This window comes from Pan troglodytes, chromosome 22 (assembly GCF_028858775.2).
Source record: "Pan troglodytes isolate AG18354 chromosome 22, NHGRI_mPanTro3-v2.0_pri, whole genome shotgun sequence".
NCBI classification, from domain to species: Eukaryota; Metazoa; Chordata; class Mammalia; order Primates; family Hominidae; genus Pan; species Pan troglodytes.
In genome coordinates this window covers 18499042-18506191 of record NC_072420.2, presented here as the reverse complement: position 1 = coordinate 18506191, position 7150 = coordinate 18499042, and the positions used below count along the sequence as shown (strand labels likewise).

Genomic DNA, 7150 nt, shown 5'->3' with positions numbered 1-7150 from the left:
TTCTCTCCCTTCCACAGAGCATTGCTCTAGGAGAGAGACGACTATTGAAAAGTTTGGCTGCTGTTACCAGTTTTACTTCTATCTAATCTTTTAGGAGCTCAGTTTCTCCAAATGAAGAAATGTGTGGCACCCTCCCATCTCAGGATTGTCGAAAAAACACAAAAAAGGCAGTGTTTAAACATGTCGTAACTGGGCACTGAATTGCTCCTGATGAGTCTGTACTGTTCTGTCCTTTCTCTCCCTCCATCTCTGGGAAACTGGCCTGAAATAGGTCTCACTGCCTACTTTTTTGTCTTTTCTTCCCAGGCCCTTCTCTCCTCTGGTTAACCCGGTCTGAAGACTTGGAGACATCTGTCATATTTTAGATACAGAGGAGTATTCCAGCTTAAATGGTTGCTTTCAGAGTACTAATTCTTGGCCTCCCTCCCCTGCCCCAGTAAAGAATATCTTATGGCGGGAAATTCAGTTTGCTGATAGCTGGATATTAAACATAATTTTGAGATATAGCTCAGCTAATATTTCCTTTGAATTATGCCATGACAGCAAAACTTGCCTCATTTACGAGCCCTTTAATATGAAATTGTCTTCCTCCTTCCCTCCCTTCCTTTCTCTTTTTCTCTTTCCTCTCCTCCCTCTTTCCCTCCCTCCCTCCCTCCCTTCCTCCCTTCCTCCCTTGCTCCCTTCCTTCCTTCCTTCCAAAATTTCTGCATGTCCACCATGTGCTAGGCTATCTCTAGCACAATCTCTCCTCCAGACACTCACTTTAGTGGGAAATGTAAATATAAAAATTGAAAACATATGTTATTTTAAGTGTCAAAAGACAAAATTACAACAAATTTAGTTATAGATCAAAGATGGGCATTTATTTGGGATTTATAAATCAGGGCAGCCTTCATTCCATAAAATGTACTGAAAGCTCTCACGAGCAACTGCTGAACAGTGGGTTTTACAAGGTGGGAACAAGGAAACAGAACAATAGAAAAAAAAAAAAAGCTTGACTGGTAAACATTAGGTTACTTCAGGTTACTTTTTTATATGAGTTTAAGCAAACGGAAGTGTCCTTATTATAGCTGACTCAGACTGGAATCTCCAGTTTTCAGGAAAAACTGATCTGTTTTGAGATCTATCGACTTCCTTAAAGTTTCATTTTGATGAAGTGGCATTTAGCACAAGTGACTCCATTTTGGTCTGGTCTGGTCCCTTGGGGCCTAGTGCAGAAGCTCAGTCCAAAACAATAGTGTTCCATAATGCTGTTTAACGTAAGAGATGTTTGAAAGAGGTACTTCTCGCCAGGGCTTGGTGGGCCAGAAAATACTTTTTGGTGAGATCTGAATTGAATCTTCAAGGGTTTGTGGGCCTAAAGTGCAGGCGAAGGGATACTGTAGACAGAGGATGGCAGAAGGAGGAATGGAATGAGAAAAAAGATGATTTTCCAGAGACTATGTGTGATGTGACTGAGTAGCAAGGGATGGGCTGAAGAGGCAAGTAGAGTCATTCTATTGTCTTGTGATCTTGCTTTTTATTCTAGAGATAAATGACTTTTTTTCCACATAATTATAGCAGCAGACATTTTTCCCAAATTAAATTTTATATGGCATTCTGGCTGGGCATGGTGGTTTATGCCTGTAATCCCAGCACTTTGGGAGGCCGAGGTGGGCAGATCACCTGAGGTCAGGAGTTCAAGACCAGCCTGGCCAACATGGTGAAACCCTGTCTCTACTAACAATACAAAAAATTTAGTAGGGTGTGGTGGCACGCACCTGTAATCCCAGCTACTTGGGAGGCTGAGGCACGACAATCACTTGAACCTGGGAGGTGGCGGTTGCAGTGAGTGGAGATTGTGCCATTGAACTCCAGCCTGGGCAACAAGAGTGAAACTCCATCTCAAAAAAAAAAAGAAAAAAAAAAAAAATTTACATGATTCCAACATTAAAAGATTTTCTTTTCTTTTCTTTTCTTTTTTTTTTTTTTTTGTGACGAAGTCTCTGTCTGTCGCCCAGGCTGGAGGGCAGTGGCGCGATCTCGGCTCACTGCAAGCTCCGCCTCCCGGGTTCACGCCATTCTCCTGCCTCAGCCTCCCCAGTAGCTGGGACTACAGGTGCCCGCCACCACGCCCAGCTAATTTTTTTTTTGTATTTTTAGTAGAGACAGGGTTTCACTGTGTTAGCCAGGATGGTCGCGATCTCCTGACCTCGTGATCCGCCTGCCTCAGCCTCCCAAAGTGCTGGGATTACAGGCGTGAGCCACTGCGCCTGGCCAAAAGATATTCTTTTTAATATAGAAATTAGGTTTAGATTAAAAGGAAATTTAATTAGGATAAATTTATTTTATAAATTAAAACAATGAACATTATGATGTTTGTTTGAATGCAAATTTGATACAGAGATTATGGATGGCAATTGTATCTTATACTAGCCTCAGCATTGCAATTCTTTTACATCTGAGTTTTTTTTTCTTGTATAGTGGCAAGATAATTTTTACACAGATACATAGTTGCAAATGGTAACAACTTTAACATGAATTACCTAGAAACTCAGGATACTGTTCCATGGAAAGAGATGGCAGAGAAAGTTTTGTCCTCAGTTCTATACAAAAACGAAATTCCAGTTTGGGTGACTAGGAGGATAATGGTATTGGCAACTAAAACGATTCCTCTCTAAAGAGAGAGAAAATTCCAAGAGAAAAAACATGAATTCGATTTTGGGCATTTTGTGTTTAAGGTGCTTTATTTAGAAATATAGGAAGCTTCCTATAACCATGGAAATAATTGGTTCACTAAAAACCAAAAATGAAATATTGTTCTTTTAGGATTGTATAACCTCATGTAACCTTTTCCTCTGACCTCCAGCTGTGGCCTACTTTTGATGAAATTTTAATGGTTCATTTCAGAACCTCATCACTCTTGGAGATTCATGCAGCCACTTAGCCTGAAATTCAGAATTCTGCTGTTTCGTCATTTCAGATTTCTTGACTCGGCTACAGAGGCATCCAGGACAATGTCATTTTGTGTTTAGTAAAACTGAAATAACTCACAGACTCTTGTGTTCTTTTTGATTACTACACATATCTAAGCTAGGTCATGCTAGCATTCTTCTCTCTCAGTCAAGCTGAATTAAAATGTATTTTAATGAATGGCATGTTATAGAGCAAAATGTTCGTGTTGTTTCCCTAGCAGTATAGCACCATGATCATTCATTTATTCATTTACTTAATTATTCATCCGGTAGAAACATGCTATATCCTTCCTTGATGAGGGTAAGTGACTGTTAGTTTGCTAGGGCTGCTGTAATAAAGTATCACAGACTGGGTGTCTTTTTTTTTTTTTTGAGACAGAGTTTTGCTCTTGCCCAGGCTGGAGTGCAATGGCGCAATCTTGGCTCACCGCAACCTCCACCTCCCAGGTTCAAGCGATTCTCCTGCCTCAGCCTTCCCAAGTAGCTGGGATTACAGGCATGCGCCACCAAGTCCGGCTAATTTTGTATTTTTAGTAGAGATGGGGTTTCTCCATGTGGGTCAGGCTGGTCTCAAACTCCCGACCTCAGGTGATCCGCCTACCTCGGCCTCCCAAAGTGCTGGGATTACAGGCGTGAGCCACCGCGCCCGGCAAGACTGGGTGTCTTAAATAACAGAAATGTATTCCTTGCAGTTCTGGAGGCTGAAGGTCCGAGATTGAAGTCCCGGCAGGTTGGTTTCTTCTGAGGCCTCTTTCCTTGGCTTGCTTGCTGCCTCTTCACATGGTCTTTTCTCTATGCAGGCATACTGGGGTCTCTCAGTGTGTGCAAATTTCCTTTTCTTATAAGGACACCAGTCGGACTGAATTAGGGCCCACCTTAATGGCCTCATTTTAACTTAATTACCTCTTTCATGACCTTACCTCCAATGACAGTCACATTTTAAGGTACTTGGAGTTAGGGCTTCAAAATATGAATTTGGGGCGGGGGATGGGGGAAAGGAGGCACAATTTAGCTCATAACAACGGTTAAATATTTTGCTTTGGTTCTTACAAAAAAGGCAATTCTAACCTCAGTAGATTTAAGCTTTCTTCATAGAATCATGACGTCTTCCATTTTCATTTGTATTTCCCTCCCTCCCTCCCTCCCTCCCTCCCTCCCTTCCTTCCTTCCTCCCTTCCTTCCTTCTTCTATGGGATCTCACTCCGTAACCCAGGCTGGAGCGAGGTAGTACGATAGTAGCTCACTGCAGCCTCGAACTTCCGAGCTCAAGCAATCCTCTGCCTCAGCCTCCCGTGTAGCTGGGACTACAGGCCTGTGCCACCATGCCCAGCTAATATTCTTTCTTTCTCTTTCTTTCTTTCTTTTTCTTCTTTCTTTCCTTCCTTCCTTCTATCTATCTTTCTTTCTTTCTTTCTTTCTTTTCTTTCTTCTTCTTTCTTTTTTGTGGAGACGGGGGTCTTGCCATCTTGCCCAGGCTGGTCAAAAACTCCTGGGCTCAAGCGATACTCCTGCCTTGACCCCAAAGCACTGGGATTATCGGTGTAGGCCACCTGCAGCCAGCCTCATTTGCATGTTGATGGAACTCAGAATTAACCTTTCCCTCCCCTGTTGGATAAAGGAAGGTAAATCTTTTCAGTGAGGAGTCATCAATAATGCAATATTTTTCAGCCTTTTTACTACCCCAACACATAGGAGGCAAGTCAGGCACCCACAATAAATGAAGGGCTCACTTAAGAGCTTGAGCTGTGGATTCCCACAGATTTGAATGCAAACCTTCCCTTTACACCTTACTCCAAAGCTGTATAACTTTGTCCAATATCTTATCCTCTGCAAAAATACAGTCCACGCTACTTTATTTTATTTTTAAATTTTTTTGAGTAAATATAAGTGTACATATTTATGGGGTTCATGAGATGTTTTGATATAGGCATGCAGTGTGTAATAATCACATCATGGAATACGGGGCCTCCATTCCCTCCAGCATTTATCCTTTGTGTTACAAACAGACTAATTATACTCTTTTAGTGATTTTTTAAATGTACAATTAAATTATTATTGACTATATTCACCCTGCTGTGCTGTCAAACACTGGATCTTATTCATTCTTTCCAACTATGTTAAAAGTATGGAACACAACACAAATTTGTGTGTCATCCTTGCACAGGAGCCACGCTAATCTCTGCACTGTTCCAATTTCCATATATGTGTGCCATGCTACATTAGTAGAGAGATCCCTACAATACTGTGGCTTAAGAAGAGAGATGTTAAAATTAGCTGGGCGTGGTGGCGGGCGCCTGTAATCCCAGCTGCTTAGGAGGCTGAGGGCAGAGAAATTGCTTGAACCGGGAGGCGGAGGTTGCAGTGAGCCAAGATCCTGCCACTGCACTCCAGCCTGGGTGACAGAACGAGACTCCGTCTCAAAAAAAAAAAAAAAAAGGAAGAGAGACATTTGTTTTTCTCTCCTGAAATAGTCCTCAGTGAAGCAGAACAGGGTAGGGTAGGATGGACAGCTCAGCCCATCCTCAAAATATGGCTTCTATCTCTGGATCTGTGAGGGCTGTTCTAGCTCCTGCCATTACATCTGCATCCCAGACAGCAGGAATGGTCAAAGGAACAAGAAAATACACCCTTATTTCTTTTAAAGGCAAGGCTTGTTAAATAAAAGCACTTAATATCCCATTGGCAAAAAGTTACATGGTCTTATCTGGTTGCAAAGATGCTGGGATAATATAATCTATAACTCAACGGTCCTGGGCACAGCTAAAACCGGGGGGTTTCAATATTTTTAAATTTTATTTTATTTTATTTTGAGATGGAGTTTCACTCTGTTGCCCAGCCTGGAGTGCAGTGGCGCAATCTCCGCTCACTGCAACCTCCACCTCCTGGGTTAAAGCGATTCTCCTGCCTCGGCCTCCTGAGTAGCTGGGATTACAGGAGCCCACCACCACACCCAGCTAATTTTTGTATTTTTAGTAGAGATGGGGTTTCACCATGTTGGCCAGACTGGTCTCGAACTCCTGACCTCAGGTGATCTGCCTGCCTTGGCCTCCCAAAGTGCTAGGATTACAAGAGCGAGCCACCACGCCTGGCTGGGGGTTTCATTATTAAAGAAGGAGGAGACTGACTAATATTGTTGTATGTCTTACCTTGGGTTCTTGCAAAGTAGAGTCTAAGGCAAGGGACTTGGATGCAGGTAGTCTATCTGCATTTACCTATTGACTGATGATATTGATCCCAGGAAGCAGAAGTGAGGTGTGAGAAGAGAGAGACAAGGAAGTGAGAAAGCCTATAAAGTGTGTGCTACTCAGTTGGAAACCATTATGGAAAAATAAGGCCTACTTACACCCGGGATCAGCTGTGGAACTTCATAGACTGTGCTTCAGCATTGTTCCACTGAAGGACAAGGAGGCTGGGGCATTAATCTGCTGACTTCCATCCACTGTTACTTACTAACTCTCCTGCACTTCCAGGCTGTGGCCTGCTTGGGTGTCCCCAAGGGACCCCACAGCACCCACTGAAGGTGGGGCACTTGCAGCATGCATGCCGCTGTTCACATTAGTGCCACTAATGTCAGGCGGGCCCAAGGGATGGGGCACAGGGCATCTTAGGCAGGTGCTTCTGGGTAGAACTAACCCTCTCATTTTCCATCCACACCCTGCAGTGAGCATAATGGAGCGTGTGTCCCAGAGTTGGGTGGGGACTGGGAGAATGTTTTGAAAGCACCTGAAGCAGATACTGGCATGTAGTACCTGCCCAGTAACGTTAGTTCTCTTTCCTTCCACTTCCCCTTTGTCACCTTAACACACCACCTTAACATCTTAACCATTAAATTTATCCTATTAGCATAAAACATCCTCATTAAGTTCTTCAGCCTTTCTACAGATTTAATAACTTAAGCTTTCATACTAGGGGAAAATATCTGCACATCATAGTTTTTAATTTTTTTTTTTTTTTTGAGACGGAGTCTCCCTCTGTCGCCCAGGCTGGAGTGCAGCGGCGTGATCTCTGCTCACTGCAACCACCACCTCTAGATTCAAGTGATTCTCCTGCCTCAGCCTCCCGAGTGGCTGGGACTACAGGCATGTGCCACCACGCCCAGCTAATTTTTTATATTTTTATTAGAGACAGGGTATTCACCATGTTAGCCAGGATGGTCTTGATTTCTTGATCTCGTGATCTGCCCACCTCGGCCTCCC

The 7150-nt window shown here is 43.2% G+C and overlaps 1 pseudogene; it reads right to left on the bottom strand.

Moving 5' to 3' along the window:
* Positions 1-5073: 5073 nt before the first annotated feature.
* Positions 5074-5174, bottom strand: LOC112206682 (U6 spliceosomal RNA; annotated as a pseudogene).
* Positions 5175-7150: the final 1976 nt, after the last annotated feature.